The 20759-nt window shown below is 41.3% G+C and overlaps 1 pseudogene; it reads left to right on the forward strand.

Annotated features, from left to right (window-relative positions):
- Positions 1–689: 689 nt before the first annotated feature.
- LOC126185530 (5S ribosomal RNA) lies at positions 690–807 on the forward strand (annotated as a pseudogene).
- The last annotated feature ends 19952 nt before the right edge of the window (positions 808–20759 follow it).

The raw sequence follows: 20759 nt of genomic DNA on the forward strand, positions 1-20759 counted from the left end.
TAAGTCCTATGGAACCATCAGGGTCGCTACCAGGCGCAATCACTGCCTACGCAATTCAGCGGGCCATTGTTTATGCGAATTACACGACCGTGCGTAGACGTCTAATGCGACATCCCTCCACAAACCTACCAACAAACTGTCGAGTCCCTGATACGCAGAATCAGTAATGTATTTCGTTCCAGAAATGGACACACAAGTTATCAAGCAGGTGGTCATAATGTTTTGGCTCATCAGTATGATTCCCTCACAGGGGAGGACATTTTAACTGAAAGTCACTGCCTGGTATCGGTGGATAAATACGATGTTGCAATGCTTGTGTTGTTAAGAAACATCGCATTTATGTCTGGAGGAACATTGCATCGTTCTTCTTAAAAACACAAGCACTGCAACATAATATGTATCCGTTCATTATCTCTGGCACTCTTCGTTCTAATGGTTTTGAACACCAATACACTCACACAATGGAGTACAGACCCATATTGGAACTTTTATATCTAAAGTGAAGTGAGTCAATTTGTAGTCTGTAGTTCTCCGCGAAAGACAATGTGGTAGAGCGGCAGGTCGCTCAGCCTCAATTTCCTCTCAGTTATACTACCAGCAAAACAATCACGTATAATGTATTTACCTATCGGCTAGGCGCAGCGAACAACTGTGAATACAATCATTTTCTGTGGCTCTTCAAAGAAAGAGTCAACAGCCTTGCCTCAGTGGTAACACCGGTTCCCGTCAGATCACCGAAGTTAAGCGCTTTAGGGCTGGGCTAGAACTTGGATGGGTGACCGTCCGGTCTGCCGAGCGCTGTTGGCAAGCGGGGTGCACTCAGCCCTAGTGAGGCAAACTGAGGAGCTACTTGATTGAGAAGTAGCGGCTCCTGTCCCGAAAACTGACAACGGCCGGGAGAGCGGAGTGCTGACCACATGCCCCTCCGTATCCACATCCTGTGACGCCCCTGGTCCGAGAGGATGACATGGCGGCCGGTCGGTGCCGTTGTGCCTTCCAAGACCTGTTTGGACGGAGACAGAGAGAGTGAGTTGGAGGGAGGGAGAGAGAGAGAGAGAGAGAGAGAGAGGGAGGGAGTTCAAAGAGAGAGGTTTCTGAGCAAATGGGATGTCGCATAATTTGTGGTTATTTTTATAAAGGTCATCGTATTAAATGAAATGATAATTAAACGGACACCCTAGCTGCAAACGGGCGTCGATGTACTTCATTGGGGACATGAAGTACATCAACGCCTGTTTGCAGCTAGGGTGTCCATTTAATTATCATTTCATTTCTAGCAAAGCTGCATGGTCATCCACGATAACTGTTCTTTCGGGAACAGATACTACCGTCATATATAGTCATCGTATTAGTAATGGTCACTGTGTTAGCATCTGGCGTATGAATACGACCGCCGTGCCGCCTCACGACAAGAAACACGAAAAGTAGCGCTGTCCGATGTAGTAAAGTATGAATACGCTCGCCGCCCCACGGCGAGAAAAACATATATCAACGCCGGCGTGATCGTGTAAAATATCCGAGTGCTATTCGGAAAGTAGTGTTTCGAATGGTGTCGATTTTTAACGATAAGTACTTTGGGGGCCGGCGGCCAATATACTGCAGTCTTACTACAGCTATTCTCTTCGGGGCTCGTAACACAGTAGTTTATGCAGGTTACGAATTATTAGTAATAATATCGGTACATATGTGGCACGAAGTGCCTGATCACAATGTCAGTATTCACACTTACGCAAAGAAATTTGACGACCACCGTCTTAGACAATTTACGCAGATCGGATGCATTCCTGTTCGGTACAGTCGTGCAGTCTCGCGCTGAACGGACAACGTTTTGCACTGCCCGCTGCTGCGTCCGTAGTGGAAGCAATTACAGCAGTGCAGAACTGGTCGTAAGTACGGCTCAACGGGACATCGCATGCCGAGGTTGTACGTAGCTGCCGGCTGATGATGTGCTTCCTGTGTGACCATGCAACGGGCAACGACTTTGCTTCAACTCGCCCACACGCTTTCCATTTACTTGCAAGTATTTTAACTGATACGACCCAATTTACTGTAACTCTCTATCTCGCCTTCAGGCAAATCAGTAATTACGTTTTCAGTTACTCCTTGACTGACTGTGTTTGATGTTGAATTTATACAGGAAGACAACTTTCCTTAAAAATGACATCCTTTGCTCTGTAATTAGCAACCTCTACTATTTTGCGTTTCACTTTATTCTGACTCGCCACTGTGATCTGTATTGCGGGTCTGCTAAACTGGGGGTCTAACGTGTGTATATGTCCTCTAGTTGCCATAGTATTGGATGGATTAAGACATTCGTTTACGGTTTCCACAGTAACTATGAATGGACATCTTAGTGAACATTTTTAATTACTGAGTTGCCCTTCACCTGTGGCTGGGGTTCTGCAGGGAGCGACTTTGTGTTAAAAGACAGAACAGTACAAATAATGGCACTCTCTCTCTACGTTAGTCTAGTAGCAGACTTCTTCCTAAATTGCGTCACTTTAAATTTAAATAAAACTCTAAAATAGTTACTGACAACTTGTCAGAACTTTAAAGTATGCTAGGCTAAATGTAGGTGAAGCTATAAATCTCGTATCCAACAACAGATGGTTGAAGTTTCAAAAATATAATTTATTGTCCAATTAATCAGTCACTGAACTGTTGACTGGTGAGCGACACAAATTGTTACGCTCAACTAATAAAATGACTCGAGACCACAATAGCGGATAATATCGCATCGTAAATTAATTAGAAAACACCAGACTGTGTTCACAGCTACAAATTCACTGAAGTACCCTCACCAATAAACTAACTAGAGACTCAATGATTCAATGTCCTAAACACACATCAGTTGCAGTCCTATCAAATCAATCTGTGGCACACTGTGCAAACTGTGACAGAGCATTGCTAACAATAGAACTGTCCAATCCACCATGTCGAAACCTGTCCTGAAAGTTTTTTTACAGGAAGAATGCAACGGTAGAAACACTGACAAAATGACAAAATTTTAGCGGCTAAGACACGCTGCAAGTCTTTAATCATATGTTGAAGTTTGCCTAATTCATAGCTCTCAAGGCGGTTGAAGAAATGTAGAAGGGATAGGCAAAATAATGTGAACAGTGGTAGTAATGGAATGGTTGTTTGACTGTCAACAATGCCGGTAATGCACGAATCGCTCTGGACTGTGTGTGTTCAGTACGGATTAGGCATCAGAGCAGGTTGTTTTCGAGTAGTGCACGCTTCGTATTTGCATTTAGAGGCCGAGGTTGACGTACAATGAAAGACCTAACAGAGTTACAAAGAGTGCAGATTGTGGGGGCCTCATTAGCTGGGCCGGCCGGAGAGACCGAGCGGTTCTATGCGCTTCAGTCTGGAACCGCGCCTCCGTTACGGTCGCAGGTTCGAATCCTGCCTCGGGCATGGATGTGTGTGATGTCCTTAGGTTAGTTAGGTTTAAATAGTTCTAAGGTCTAGGGGACTGATGATCTCAGATATTAAGTCCCACAGAGCTCAGAGCCATTTGAACCATTTTTGATTAGCTGGAGTATCAGTAACCAAGACAGCCAACTTATTGAATGTTTCAAGAGTCAAAATTTACTTTGTTCCCAACATCGGGCCATGTTTACGTCTGCAGAACGCCAAAATAAACCTACAATCCTGATTCCTTGATTCGAACGGTTAAGCATGGAGGAGGAAGTGTGATGGTGTGGGCCGCCTAACATGGTATTCCAATCATTACTATCAAACGCCGGGTTACAGCCAGCGATTATGTGAACATTTTAGGTGATCAGGTGCACCCCATGATTCAAATGTTGTTCTCCAACAATGATGTCATATTTCAGGACGATAATGCACCCATTCACATTGCGGGAAAAGTTCAGTCGTGGTATGAGGAGCATGCAACTGAACTGCAGCATGTTCCCTTGCTAGCACAGTCCCCGGATTTGAACATTATCTAACTCTTACGGTCAGCATTGGAGCGCAGACTTCGGAGCATATTTCCGCCTCCCTCGTCACTACAGAAATTAGAAGAGGTTCTGGTTGAAGAGTGGCATAACATTCCATTGGAGACTAGACAGTCATTACATACCAGCTTTTCATGGAGAATCACAGCTGTATTACTGGCAAATGGGGGTCCAATCCCTTATTAATAAACCATTCCCAAGTAAGTACAGGTGTTCATATTATTTTTCCTATCCCCAGTACATCCATGCCGCAGCTGTAGCAGACAGCGCATGCACAACATTGTGGACCCTTGTCCTTGGTTGATGGCACATCGATAAACAGAAAAGGCGGCACAACGCGATCGTAATTTGTAAATGGAATTTCAGTTTCCGTTGACAGGTTCAAAAATGGTTCAAATGGCTCTGAGCACTATGGGACTTAACATCTATGGCCATCAGTCCCCTAGAACTTACAACTACTTAAACCTAACTATCCTAAGGACATCACACAACACCCAGTCATCACGAGGCAGAGAATCCCTGACCCCGCCGGGAATCGAACCCGGGAACCCAGGCGTGGGAAGCGAGAACGCTACCGCACGACCACGAGCTTCGGACCGTTGATAGGTTCTCTGACACAATCGTACATAGTTACTATTGGTTCAGATTTGCAGCCCTTTTAATATCCATAATAAGTTAGTTTCCTTTGCGGCATCACTAATTGTTAGCAGTGCAGATCAAACTGAAATAGTTTTCTTTGTGGTTTCTTGGTATATGCTTGCTGATAGCATCTGTGATGGTGCAGGTTCAAGAGTTTAACACTAATGTGAAATACAATTAATATTTTCAGCCTTGCAAAGAAGAGATACGAAGAGCGTGGCATGCATTCGATATCACCTGCTTCTCTTGAAGACCTGGATATGTTTTATGTATTAGTTAATTTCTTGGACAATCATTCTAATGGTGTCCACATTGTGTTACAAGCTTTGTAACCATTAGACGAAACACGAAATAATACTAGCGACGCTCTGCGTTGTGGTTAGAACGAAGATTGTTGTGTTAATTAAAGTCTATAACAAAATTAGGGTTCTTTACAAGCCCACAAAAACAACGTGTCCAGTAAAAGTCTTCAGTGAGAAAGTAAATGCTATAAATTTTCTGGTTAAACGAAGGAAGGAGAAAACGTTTCAACTTAAGCTGTGCGTAAAGCCGGTTTCCTTTTGTAAAATCTGAACATGAATTCTATAAATCGAAGAAAGATTTACAATAAGTACGAAATATGCACCAAAAGAAAGAAAAACTGTTCTTTTTTTTGTTTAAGGAGATTTTCCTCTATACATAGTTTTTTCTCCAACATAAGAAGTACACGAAAATTATTACATCTTTTACATAAGATCTTAATTTATCTCCTCAGGATGTTCCTCCAGGTGTTTCGATCTTGTATATCTCCTTCCACTGCGCTACGCCTTCTCACTGTTAATCGTACATGTTGGAGCCAGGTGGTTATAGGGCGCCGTCTTCTCATCTTTCGCTCCGGTTCCCATTCCAGGATCATTTTCTGAATTCTGACTTTCTCCATTCTTCTTACATGCCCATACCATTGTAACTTCCTTCTATCCATCACCTCATGTATTGCTTCTCTTACTTCCATTCTCTTTATTTTTGCGTCGTTTCTTACTTTCTCTTTTCTAGAAATTCTTACTGATCTCCAGAAGTCCATTTCTACTGCTTGCAGTTTTTTTAAGTGTTCCAAACTTTTAGTCAAAGTCTCCACTCCATATATAACTATGCTTTCTAGTACCGATTTAAATATGATATTTTTGGTTTGGTTTATTACATTAATGCTCCATAAGAATGATTTGAGCATCCCAATGACCTTCCTTCTGCTGCTGATTCTTTTATTAATTTCTACCTCAGATTTTCCCTGCAACTCTAAAATGGATCATAAATAACAGGAGTACTGACCTTCTTGAATTTCTTTCCTTCTATGTATAAGTCATCTGGATCATTAGTGAGGTATTCTGTTTTCTGGTAATTAATTTTCAATGCCCAGTTTCTGTATTCCATTGCTAATTGCTTACACATATAATTTGCATCCCCCCCCCCCCGTCTTGTGCTGTAACTACTTCATCATTGGCAAATATCAGGTGATATAAATAAACAACATTTTTAATATCTAGCCCCATCCCATCGCATTTACGAGACCATGTCTTAAAACTGATGTATATACATATAGATTTCAAATAATGTTGGTGAGATGGAGCAGCCTTGGAACACACCCTTGCTTGTACTAAATTTCTGTGAAAGTGTACTACCAATTTTCATTTAACATATGTTATCTTTATAAATTTTTTGTATTATTTTAATTAATGGACTCTTTATGTTTGCCAAACGTAATGCTCTCCAAAGTAGTTTTCTCGGGACAGTATCATACGCTTTTTCTAAATCCCTCTGTTTTTTTTTTATTTTTCCCTATGTTTCTCTAAGATCTGTCGTAATGTGAAAATATGGTCTTCGCATGAGCTACTACCTGTGAAGCCACATTGTTCTTTCTGGATTTTAAAATTTATTTCCAGCTTATTTTAATAATTTTCCCAAAATTTCTCATTAATGCGTTTATAACACAAATTCCTTCTGTGATCCCCTTTCTTAAATATTGTATTAATATAGCCTAGCTTCATTCACTCGGGTACTGAATATCCACATAACATTTTACTGAATAACCGTGTTATTAGTTCCACAATTTTGTCACTAGCATATTTTAAGACCTCCAGATTCATATTGACGGGTCCAGGCGATTTACCATTCTTCCCTGTTCTTAATATTTTACTCATCTCGCTTTCTAAAACTTGGACCTTCCCCCCTTCCCCTTCCTGCTCCTTTTCTTCCACTGTTCCGTACTCCAGATATTCTTCTCTATTCTCATTTAATAATTTCCGGAAATATTCATCCCATTCTTTTGGAGTTATCAGTTGAAGATTGGTTTTGATTTTGTCTCTTGTCGAAGTCCTTTTACTACTGACCACGCATGTTCCGCTTTCCCAAATCCTAGTTTGCTATTGACATTCGCACATGTCCTTTCCATGCTTCATTCTTTGCTACCTTTTTTTAATCACTTCATTCTTCTTTTCCTTGTGGATCGTTCTTGTTACTTCCGATTTATCATTCAGCCACCTGTTGAATCCGTTCCTCTTTTCTTTAACTGCCACTTCTATTTCCTCCGACCGCCATTCTGCTGTACGGCTGTAGTTGTTTCCCCTTATGCCCATCACCTCTGTTGCTATACTTACAACATTTGATTTTATGTAAGCGTACATTTCCTCTGTACTTTCTCCACATCATACTTCCATTGTTTTTTTTCCATTCTGGAAGCAAAGAATGTTCGTTACTTGTCTGTCTAATGATAATATAATCTGTTACACAACGAAGTTCTCTAGTATTTTGTTGCCAAGTGCATTTATGAATATCCTCGTGTTTAAAAAATGTGTTGTTAATTTTCAGATCAAATTGTTCACAAATTTCAGTCAGTCGTTCTCCATTGTCATTGTATCGTGTCTCTCCATGTTTTTCCACTACGGGACATAATTCTCTAATTACTACACTTCCCTTCATCTCCCCCGTGATAACCAGTTCCTTCCTCCTTGGGATTTTTTCTATAGTCTCCCTAAGGATTGTACAGAAAGTATGCACCATTCGTGGGTGCATATACACCAACAATTACAACTTCTCTGGCAAATAGTCATTTCTACCACAATAATACGTTCATTAATAAATTTCCACTTTGTGATTCACTTTTTCCATGGTTTCTTTATCATAATGGAGACTCCTGCTTTGGCTCTTACCGCTTTGGACAACCCACTCCAAATATCTACATAATTACCAAGTTGTTCTTCTCCTTTTCCTTTCCCCTTGGTCCCAGAGAGTACGACAACATCCATTTTGAAACTGTCATGTTCTGTTGGTAATATATTCAGTTTTATGGAGATACCTTGCACATTCCAGCATCCAAATATCATTCTCCGTTTTCCTTCGCCAGTTCGTCGTCCCAGATTCCAGTTTTTCCTAGGCTAGGCATATTATTAAGTTTATTAGCACTTTAATTTTTCAAATGAGTGAGGAACTGGGCCGCTGCGTAAGCCCCAACCTGCTGGACCAGGTACTTTATTCTCAACGATTTCTTCCTTCAGACTTTTATAAGCCAGTATCCCGCTACAAGGCAGCAGCCGTTAGTTTTGGTCCACGTCGGGAATTTTATTTCCCCAATACCCACCATATCTGATGAGCATTCTCCTATCCACCACCTAGGGAGGCACCCGATGGGAGACTAGAAACTCCACACGGGAAAAACTAATAAGAGGGTTTAAAAGTGCTCGTGAGGGTAGTGGAACCGTTACTGAGGGAGACCTATGAGCCTGGACACTCTGAATGGCAAGTGTAATGAATATTACTGATTTCCAGGGTTCTTCGACCTGGTGAACACTCGCAGGAAATTATACGGAAAAAGGAGCCGCAATTACGAAGTTAACCCAAAGTGAACGTGTGGAGCAGATGTTATTAATACTTAATACTGTAAGTAAATTTGTAGCTGACGTGAAGACGAAGCTTCTTGTTATCCCATAAAATTTGCATGTGAATCCAGTGAGTCAGGTTTAATGCAAATCACTTTTTATCAATTGGAGCGAAACCGCTTGTGCAGCCGATGTGTGCTATAACACATTCGTAGACAACGAAACCATTGATTCTCATCAGTGGTTACTGTTTCCGTAGGTTTACCTCTGTCATCAAATATATGAAGTCAAATTATACCCAGAAATTTAAAAAAAAGGACTGTTAACTTGAATAAGTCTTGTAATCAGTGTACCAAAATCTGGAAAAATGGGAGAGAATAATTTTCAATGTTACATCCGAAACGTCCACTTAGAGCTAATCTCGATAAAATGTGACTGCTACGGTCGCAGGTTCGAATCCTGCCTCGGGCATGGATGTGTGTGATGTCCTTAGGTTAGTTAGGTTTAAGTAGTTCTAAGTTCTAGGGGACTGATGACCACAGATGTTAAGTCCCATAGTGCTCAGAGCCATTTCGATAAAATGTCAACAGCCTAAACCATTTTTCAGAAAATTGTCGGAAAATATACTATTCGATAGCTCTTTGCAATTTCATGATGATCAGTGGAGTAAATTCTGCGTTGTCAGTTTGCATCGCCACTTTTTTAATAATTTAATCAAGTATGCTTGGTACGCAACGCAATATGCAGAACAACGGCCACGAACATTTCTTGGTCATTTCCAATTCTGTCTAAATGAAACTAGTCATCTCTGTGAAATACCAGAATGCATAAATTTTTCATTCATGTATCTTCTGTAAGGAAAATGTTTGTTTTCGCCTTCCAATAGTCACTTTGCGTTTTTTTTGTGACGAATACAGCCGGCCGCTGTGACCGAGTGGTTCTAGGCGCTTCAGTCCGGCTCCACGCGGCTGCTACGGTCACAGGTTCGAATCCCGCCTCGGGCATGGATGTGTGTGATATCCTTAGGTTAGTTAGGTTTGAGTAGTTCTAAGCCTAGGGGACTGATGAGCTCAGATGTTAAGTCCCGTAGTGCTTAGAGCCATCTGAACCATTTTTTTTTTACGAATACAGTGGATAAACTAAGAGCTTTTTCATTGTGAGCATAGTATAAATTACTCAATAATTATCATGAGAACTGTGCTGCAGGAATTATTACAAAATATTTAACATCAACAAATTAAAGTCCCAAATGATGGAAGTCGTCTGTAATGTAGCATCATACACTGCCTTGATTTTCTCTCCTCACTTGTGTAAAACAATTCTCTCTGCGATAGTTGAGTTGTCGATATTAACTGCAAGTTATTAAAGAAATTAACGATTGGGGCATTTTTCTTATGGCTTAATTCATGTGTGTGCAGTTTGGACATCTCACTATGCCATGGCACGTCCTCTTATCACGCCTGCGTGAGCTTACTTGTCGATTTGTTCTCTAGGCAGGAAGGGCTGCACAAACTGAAGTTAAAAGCGGTTCTTCGTGTGACAAAAATGAGTAAATTTAACATTTAAAAAAGCTTGCAGCACACTTACGCAGCTAAAGTTTTGACAGTGCATTTCTTTCGGTGTATTCTTCCTGCATGAAAACTTTCTGTGTAGATTTCGACACGTTCGGCTGAACCATTCCTCTGTAAGACCCACCACTGTATATGAAACTAAGTCCAGCACTGTGCAAAAGTAATCTGTACAAACAGTGCCAGAATATTTCTGAATCACGCAGAACGTGAAATATTTCAAACACCTAACGACCGTGGTTGGACAACTGCTCATAAAACTATTCCCCACTCCAATCGTACCAAATCATAAAGTGAAGACCGACCGACTGACCGACCAACTTAGTGGCAAAGCACTCAGAGTAGCTTGGACGCCGATCATAAAGAAGACTTATATATTAACTGTATTCCGATTTGCGGTTATGGAAAACCATGAACTGCTTAATGGAATGAACATTTCTGCCGGACCTCTTGTCGCGATCGGTCGCCTTACCAATAAGCTATCCAAGCATGAGTCACGGCCAGACCCGAACTTCCGGGAGACATTTTTCAACTGAAAGTCGCTTGCCAGGTGTTGGCGGAAAAATGCGATAGAGCAGCCCCCTGTGTTGTTCCAAAGTACGATGTAGTATTCCTTGGTAGCCGGCACGTTAGCTCAACGTATCCGGAGCGCGAGGTGGCTGCGCTCTGTAATAAAAAGCTGAGTGAAGTATTCAACGGTAAATTTTGCCCCAGACCAAATGATGAGAACAATGACGAACAAAATGAAGGGAAAAAATGGTAAGACGGCCACTCGCGATAAGCTGGAAACCCTGGTTCGAGTCCCGATTCGGAACAAATTTTCACTGTCCTCATTCCATTATACAGTGATGGTTGTCCACAACTGCAAATGTGAATACAGTTCATGCATTTCATAACAGCAGCAGTCACCAATGTGTCCGTAGCTTCGGACATGCATGCTCGTCTGAAGAAACTTTGCATCGTACTTCTGAGACACTGCAGTATGGTATTATAAAGGCTTGATGACCCTCTCCAGCAAACAGTCGTACCTCTGCAACCCTCGGCACTTCCACCTTCGGAAAGCGGGCCACTGACGTCACATGAGGGCCTCATGTGATTACCAGTCCTTTTATACCACTTACTATACACAAGTTTGTATTTGTGTTTGCACCATTATCTGCGTGCCATTAGCTGCGTGCTAAATTTTGGCACTATAAACATATATAATAATAATTTCTAGGGGCCATAGTTTGCCCTCAGATCAAAGTTTAAATATCCACAAATTGAGTTTACAGTGGTCAGAACTGTTTATCCTCGTAGTACTTTTGCTGTTTATGATACAAATATGAATGGTCTTTCAGTCTTATTTTGTTTTGCCTCCTCTTCCCATTGCTGTCATTAGAGTTGATGTAACTTTGATGAAATTTAAATTAAGCATAAAACTGTGCTAATTTAGCATCGAATAATAAAAATGGATAATAAAATAATAAATCTTAACATCTACATGGTGTATGTGGTGAATAGCATCCACCACATGTATCTGCCTTCATTCCAAAGATATGCTGATTTCAATTAATTTTCCAGTTAAAATGCCTTATACAGCTTATGAATCGTCCCCTTAGAAAAATTAATGAATTACTGTGCTGATAAACCTCTACGTTATTTGATTTTCAAACAGCTGAGCAGAACTGAACGTACTCAGACATTTCTCTCTTTACTTATTCAGATCATCACTAAACTGACACACAATATTTTTAGCGCAACGCAATCTGACTTTCAATAATCCCTACAAAACAATGGCCCTTACTAACAATAACCTATACCTTTCATGAATCACTTACCTCACAAAAATCTTCGTTACTTGAACTACTGAAATACAGCGTGCACCAATACTGCCAGTTGAATAAAAGATTCCAACTACTGAAGGCACTAACTACTGATAGGCATAGTTAGCAAATGAAAGATTTTGATAGAGAACAAACAATGTATTTACCCTAATAGTGTTCAAAATTCATTATATATATCAGTTCATGACATCCAGTCTTACAAATTTACTCTCTCTAATGGACACACGTCCAGATCATCCGCTCTGAAAATTCCGCCATCTCACTCCCCACATCCACCACTGCTGGCGGCTCACCTCCAACTGCGCAACGCTACGCGCTGTTCACATCCAACCGCCCAACACTACAATAGCGAATATTGCAACAATGCCAACCAGCCACAGACTGCACACAGCACAGTCAGTGATTTTCATACAGAGCGGTACGTGGCAATACCAACATAAAAACCTAAACAGCCTACTTACAAGGTTAATTATTAAAGTTAATGATCATGTAAGTAGTTCTGTCGATGCATCTTATCAAGACTACAAACTGAGTGCTCGATCTCTTTGGTGGGGTGAATATTTTAAAAGTTATAAATTATTAAGTACACTAGTTATATTCAAATCTATTTGTCTCTGTATCTCCTCTCATATATCATTTCCAGATATATATGTGTCACTGGGTTCGTAATAAAATTCTCTTTCAATTGACTCCTCGGTCTTTCCTGTGGTCAACACGGTTAGCGCTGCACGTGCGCAAATAAGTACAATGCAACTTGGAAATTTTAACGGATATTGGACACTGACGTCACGAGCGGCCCGCGAAAAACCCACGTAGAGCCACGCTGCCCCCAGCGGAAGCGAGGCACAAACCAGCGTCGCCCGGCCACCGCCTAACGTTAACCGATAGCCAGCTAATGGCACAAACTCTGGCCGCACTCGCTGCGCTGCCGTGACTTAACACTGCGCTCAATCAAACAGAATCAGAGTACGCAGGCATGGCTTGATGTGTTCCAAGGTGGAATGGGCCCACGTACATCAGACTAATGTACAGATCGAAAGTAGTTTTGCTCTGTAGGGATAAACCGGGCTCTACCGACATTTCGGTAACTGTACGGCGGTATTTTCTCGGTGTTTTGGTTTGAGTGACCCGTGGTTTCCGGTGGTTATTTACAGAATAATTGCATTTCTTTTGGCTTCTTACCACTATTAATCTTTGTATCTGTATTGCACTGACAATATCTGCACAACAGTGCAAATGTCGACGGTATGCGCTGTGTGTGTCGTATGAAAACAAGCTTCCTCCATTCACTCGCAGCACTTGATGTTGACAACAGTAATTTCCACTTTTATCACTCATGCTCGCTATCACACGGGAAGGTCACTATACGTTGCGCAAATTATTTTCATACATAGCGAAGTTAAAAGAACAATAAAATATACACACGCTATAAAAATTGTAGCTGCTATTGACAATTAGAACGTGAGATTTCGGTCGTCAAAATTACGATGAGAATACTATGTGATGATGGATGATTTGAGACAAATAGTCAATAATATGACATTAAACACTTGAAAACAGAGTTCACTTAATTGACCGCACTATCGGAGGCAAAACAGTTGTAGGTCAGCAATAACATCGCGGCCACTACACACACAGTTCTCGCAGTGTGCACATTTGATGAACGCGTTTTGGTCACAGTTCTCATGGAAACATTCTTCCGTTAATCCTTCTTCGAAACAGTAATCCAAAGGTGTTTGAAATACATGAGGAAAGTATTTGGTGTAGCTGCACGGAAAAAAATTAAAATTTGTGTAAGTTGGAGAATCGTGCCGCCTAGAACTGGAAATACATGATTGAAGGCGTAAGAAGTGCTCATTATCAGAAGATACCATAATTGTGTCTGTGATGAATTTCACAAATTCTTTTTATGGGTGGAAGAAGGAAAAGTCGGCAAATTGCACAATGCCTGAGCACTTTCCTGAAATCAGCTTTTCTTGAACTCAACGCCTTCATGAACTGTAGAGTTGTATAGTTCGTCATCTCTATTGGCTGTCCAGGAGTCAACCAGAAGAAAGGATTTAGATTTTTAAATATCTGGCAAAATTACCTGTTCTAGGGAGACTTTTGAATCCGTCTTCGTCACATTAGCAGATTTATAGCAATCGGCTTAATGTTCGGTAAATTTATATTCATATTTGCAGGAAAATGGCCGGTGGACTGCGATACAAGGGCATAAAAATGGAGCAGCAGCGTACCATCCATCACAGACCCAGGCATTATCAGATAAGAGCATGTGGTTGCCGCTATGGATCCAACCACACAAAAGACATGCTTGTTTCCCTTCACTGAGAAAGTCCCTCCTCATCGTAACTCTTTATCAAAACTTGATTGCTCGACATTAATTACTTGATCTGGTGACAGACGTTTTTCCTCAATCAAAAACCTGATTCCTCTCAGGAACGGATAAGTTTTTTGTTGAATATCGGAATCCCCTTCAGGCAACCGATAGCTAACTTTGTGGGGTATTCCGCGACAGACACTCTGATTCTTTCACTTAAATTTCTATACCCACAAGTTAGAAACTTTGAACTGGAGTGAACTGCGAGGGTCAATTTTCTTCTTTATTTCCAGTGCCCAAAGTCTCAATGTGTGGTCATGTATTGTTGTGCGTTCTTGTCTCTTTGCTATAAAATGAACACGTAATTCACGATTTACCTTGTCTTGCAGAATTTTTAGGTTTGGCAAATGACGTTATTTTAGCGTGTTTTTAAAGTTTTGCAACACAGTCTTTCTGTTTATTTTCCTTTTCTGTGCCAACATTGTTGTAATTTTCAGGCGCGGTGTCATATGAATTACTAATCAAGGACGACACAGACTGAAAGGATCAACATTTCCTATTGCATTTCTTCCCTTGGAATTTTTGTGCATATTTTGTCCTCATTAGCCAGATATTCTTATGGAAACACCGTTTCCTTGAATGTGATGGCTGATAAGATAAACACCCGCTTCTCTGGAAATCCGCCGCTAGTGATATAGCTTCATCTCTCACGGCGTAGACACTATCATTTTCTTCATCTGATGCTTCTTCATCTATTAGAAATGTGGTAACCTCTGCTACTAAAGTACCATCTTCTGTCAACTCTTGCTTTATTTGTTCATAAATAGCACGCTCTTCTCCTGTAGGAACATCTTCCGCAATACCAAAGTACTCCATCAAAAGTTTTACAATTACAGCCTGTCTCGCTGAACAGGGTGCAACACTTACTAGCTCTGTGAACCCACTTCCACACCATAAAAATAATATGATCTACACTAACAGAAAATACAAACCCATATGACGTATTGGACCACTGCACTGCTTCCAGAGCGATGCGTAAATGGAGGGCTTTAGTAGAAAGGGGAAACCCATTTACCGCCCCACCTGTTACTCTCTCTCCTGAGTGCTAGTTTTCTTTTGTTGGGAGTTTAAACCAGGTGTCCTTCCAGCGCGTCAGTGAATCTACGATGCATTTCTCGTGTACCAAACAAGGTGCTTCTGCAAGCTGTGTTTGCAGGAGCTGTGTCTGTATTCTTTCTTACCATCACTTTTTGTGTATGACCTATATACTATGAAGAGCCAAAGAAACACCTGCCTAATATCGTGTAGGGCCCCCGCGAGCACGCAAAAGTGCCGCAAAACGACGTGGTATGGACTCGACTAATGTCTGAAGTAGTGCTGGAAGCAACTGAGCCGGCCGGTGTGACCAAGCGGTTCTAGGCGCTTCAGTCTGCAACCGCGCGACCGCTACGGTCGCAGGTTCGAATCCTGCCTCGGGCATGGATGTGTGTGATGTCCTTAGGTTAGTTAGGTTAGAGTAGTTCTAAGTTATAGGGGACTGATGATCTCAGATGTTAAGTCCCATAGTGCTCAGAGCCATTTGAACCATTTGAAGGAACTGACACCGTGAATCCTGCACGGCTGTCCATAAATCCGTAGGAGTACGAGGGTGTGGAGATATCTTCTGAACATAACGTTACAAGGCACCACAGATATGCTCAATAATGTTCATGTCCAGGGAGTTTGGTAGCCAGCGGAAGCATTTAAACTCAGAGGAGTGTTCGTGGAGCCACTCTGTAGCAATTCTGGATGCGTGGGGTGTACTGCAGGAATTGCCCAAGTACGTCGGAATGCACAATGGACATGAATGGATGCAGGTGATCAGACAGGATGCTTACGTACGTGTCAGCTGTCAGAGTCGTATCTAGACATATCAGTGATCCCATATCTCTCCAACTGCACACGCCGCACATCATTACAGAGCCTCCACCAACTTGGACAGTCCCCTCCTGACACGCAAGGTCCATGGATACATGAGGTTGTCTCCATACCCGTACACATCCATCCGCTCGATACAACTTCAAACAAGACTCGTCCGACCAGGCGACATGTATCCAGTCATAAACAGTCCATGTCGATTCTGACGGGTGCGGCTGAAGCGTAAAGCTTTGTGTCGTGCAGTCATCAAGGGTACACGAGTGGGCTTTCGGCTCCGCAAGCCCATACCGATGATGTTTCGTTTAATGGTTTGCACGCTGACACTTGTTGATGGCCCAGCATTGAAATCCGCAGCAATCTGCGGAAGGGTTGTGCTTCTGTCACGTTGAACGATTCTCTTCAGTCGTCTTTGGTCCCGTTCTTGTAGTATTTTCTTCCGGCCGCGGCGATCTGGAGATTTGATGTTCTACCGGGATTCCTGATATTCACGGTACACTCGTGAAATGGTCGTACAGGAAAATCCCCATTTCATCGCTTCCTCGTAGATGCTGGGTCCCATCGCTCGCGCGATTATTGTAACACCACGTTCAAACTCACTTAAATCTTGATAACCTGCTATTGTAACAGCAGTAACCGATCTAACAACTGCACCAGAGGCTTGTTTTCTTATATAGTCGTTGCCGAGCGCCGCGCTGTATTCTGCCTGTTTACATATCTCTGTATTTGAATACACATGTCTATACCAATTTCTTTGGCGCTTGAGTGTAAATTCTGACACTGGCTGCAGTTGGACTTTGAAAGGGATTCAATTTGTGCCGGACCGGGGTTCGAACCCGGATTTCTGTCTTTACTTGAACGGTTGCCTTAACTGCTTCGACTATCCGAGCACGCTTTCTGTCCGACCCCAATTCCTATCTTGCTCCACGCTAATAAAGTAGCACCCCTGTCCGCCACATCCATTGCTCCCCGCATCACGCTGGATTCCCGACAGATTTCGGGAGCGGGAGTGCATCCGCTCTGGAATGATCTTAAAGGCGTCAAGCTGTATGCCTTTATGTATGTGTGGTGTCTACTCTTTCGGAGATGCTCGGGCCACATGCAGGATGTTGGTCTTGGTATCTGATTGAAAGAAAATAAATTATGAGAAAAATAAACACTACAATTAATTTTATAAACACCTGCAAGTGATATGAACTAGGAATCTGGTGCCCTAATTTGTACCAGTGGGTGCATAAAGTGTACCACCGTTATAAACTATGTCCCTGGCCTTGATCATATGTACTAGACTAAGTTTAAGGAAATGTATCACAGTTTAGTTCTTACAACACTCTTTGCAGGCACTGAAATATAAGTATACCACTCCTTTCTCCATCCTTCCACACTTTTCTTGATTCCACACTTTATATTTCATGTATCTGATCATTTCTTCCAATCTTTCTTACTCGCACAACTCGCTTTACCATTCCTCTATTCTACGAATGAATTTCCGCGGTAGTTTCCCCACAGAGTCTCCAAAACACTTCCTTTTTGAAGGAGGAGAAGTAGATTTAAATATCTTCTCATTTACTTCGGTTAGCGTTTTTGTTTCTGTATGGACCGTTCCTAAGCTCACAGGCTCCTTGGCTAGGGCTGGAAGTTTTACTTGTAGCTTTCATCATTTCCCTCGGATTTGGTGACATTTTTTAGCTGGACACATACAGCCCCCTTTTTGCTTGCCTTGGCTTCCGCTGAATTGAAATTACGGGACAGTTTCCTTCTTCAGTCTCGAATCCAAGTTTTCTTACATCCAACATGCTTAAACCAATAATCATCCCTTCGAACATAAGAATGTTCTCTTCCAGTTCGTTTTCAGTTTCAGTGGAAAACACATTTTATATTCCTGCACAGTCATTTAACCCATGCTCCACATTTAACTTTACTGTTACAGCTAAATGCAATTCATCTGTGCTCGACTTTCCATAATGCTTTTTTGTTTCCATACTGTAATACAAAGTATTTATTATCGGAAACTTCCAGTGGTACATTTTAGGTAACGTCGCCATCTTTTCTTTGTCAGTTTACTACAAATGAATCACAAGGAATACAGACTCATACTGCCTGTAAACTACGATTATTTAATGCCTACTCACCGAAATAATTTATGTCTTATGGGATAACAGCAATCAGTGATTTTATAATGTTACAGAAAATTCGTCTTGATTGCAAATTTTTTATTCATATGACCGGTTTCGGTTCATTCAGAACCATCTTCAGATCTTATATTTCAGTTACAGGAGTAACCCGTCCAAATCCAGCAACTTTCACATGCTCCTGTAACTGAAATATAAGATCTGAAGATGGTTCTGAATGAACCGAAACCGGTCATGTGAATAAAAAATTTGCAATCAAGACGGATTTTATGAAAAAAATTTATGTTGCCACTTGCCTTATAACAGTATTTTTCTGAGCCATGACACAGTAAGTTAGATGAAAACTACAACAAAATCAACGCTGCCTTGAGACTATCGGCTCCTCAACTCACGTAGCTCATACCTGACAATATGTTACCAAGAAGCAGGTGGTTCAATCTGACCTCAATAAATATCTGATAGAAAAAGAGGTACGAATTTCATAATAGTGGTGCAAATTAGGTGCCGGTACAATATAGGTAACTCTCCCCTAATATTAATAATAGTAATATTATGCCGCTCTTTCAGTCTCTAATGAGCTTGAGTCTTTCATCTCGAGCAGTAATATCTTGAAAGTTAAAACCACTCGTGCCTTCCATCACTCAAAGTCAAGAAATATTGTGATGCCCTTACCCCAGCAGTCTAGTGGTCTTCTCGCTTGGACACCACACGAGAAATGCCTTTAGTCACATTTCATAATTTCCTATGGCAATATGTCCTGCCATTTTCTTTTCAGTGCCCCAACCCGTCGTATTACCTCATTGACATTGGTCGCTACAGGAATGCCATCAGCTATTTTGCGATCTCTCTTGGAGTTAAGCCTTGCGTCGAACTTTCCATGACTTTTTGTGCGGTTCTCAATTCCTCGATACAGAAATACCTTAGTTTCAATATCGCCTTTAGTCTACAGTAGCAGAAAAAGGTATACAACCTCTTCATATTTCTCCATTGCCATTGTGCTGATCATAAGTTTCCATTCCACGCTGAATTGTTGAACATTTGTTTCGTTTTCTAAATGTTTCCCTTAAGTCAAACTACCTCAGTTTTCTACAAGATTGAAAATAAGAGGCTGCAGTTCCTCTATTGCACACGTTGTGGCACTGTAACGTTCATTTGTTCTACTTCCCTTCTCTTAGGGCCTTTATGAGTGATGTATGGCTTACTGAATCAAATGACTATTCAAATATGACGAATGTTGGACAAAGTAGCAGTTCACGTTCACTTGCTCGGTCTGATCACTTGCCAAATATAGTCGAAGTGGTCTATTGCGCTGAATCTTCATCGTAATACAGCTTGCTCTAGTGGCTGAGCTCAATCCAAGACATCTGTGATATGTTATGTGTGTTATCTCTCAAACTAAGTGCCTCTGACTGTAAGGGCTTCCTCTCAGTAGCCATTTAACAATTTAAAACATTTTCCACGTCATAGCAATTAGGAATCAATTTCTGAAAAGCTTACATACGAGTAATATGTTGTAAGCCGACGGAGGACAAAAACTTGCTAATGAAGTCGCTTACGTTCATCTTCTGAGAAAGTCATGAATATGAGCCATCCGTGAGTGCTGCTCAAGTATCCTCATGGCAGAATCCTCAAAGCCTTCATATTACTAAGCGCGTCACCATTTGAAGGGTGTAGAAAGTTGCCTCTGGTAGAATTATGTGTGAATAACTGAATGTAATGAATTTCATTGGAACTGAGTCGACCTATCAGATGTGAACCACGAACTGGTTCTCTTACATACACTGCAGTTTTATTATTTAATTCCACAACTGAATCTGTACTACTGAAACAGCTTGCGAGCTATCTGGTACATGTAGTGCTAAGTCACTGACGTATATTTGGGTAAGGAGGGTGCAGATGTGGAATCTTAAGAATGTTAAAAGTTATAGTATCCCAGGCAGGTGCGATTCCATTTTCTTTTATGTGAGATTACAAGTCGACTTTCTGCTGGCTGCCTGTAAATATGTGCGAAGTTAACAGTAGGTGTTTGCATCTAATTTCGTAATGCTATATTTCTTTACAAGTCCTACGCAGTCCTCTATACAGTAATATAGAGTCAGAAGCCTTTTTTAAAGTCACAAGTGTTAGTAAAGTTTTATCAATCAGAACTAATGTTCTTTCACGAAATAAGTTGGAAATTAATATTTTTAACTAACGACCGTTTCTGAAGTCTCTATTAATACTTTATGAAATATCATACAGAGATCAGTGAAAACAAAGGTAACAGTTTTGTCCATAACTAGTGACATAATCGTCTATGTCCATTCTATTATTACCAAAGGACGATGGTTGTAGCAAAATCACGAATAATCATAAATGGTAATGAGCGAGCAGGATGTCAACCTACTCTTTCCAATTGGAGTGTTCACGCTTAGTTGCTGTCTCGTCAACAGCAAGATGGTCCACTGAATAACACTGGACAGTCTTGCCCACAGAGATATCACCTTATAATCGTTTCATCTGAAAAATGCCTTCATTGTTTAGAAATCAGCCCTTTTGTTTGTCGCA

Source organism: Schistocerca cancellata, chromosome 4, assembly GCF_023864275.1.
Source record: "Schistocerca cancellata isolate TAMUIC-IGC-003103 chromosome 4, iqSchCanc2.1, whole genome shotgun sequence".
Classification (NCBI taxonomy): domain Eukaryota; kingdom Metazoa; phylum Arthropoda; class Insecta; order Orthoptera; family Acrididae; genus Schistocerca; species Schistocerca cancellata.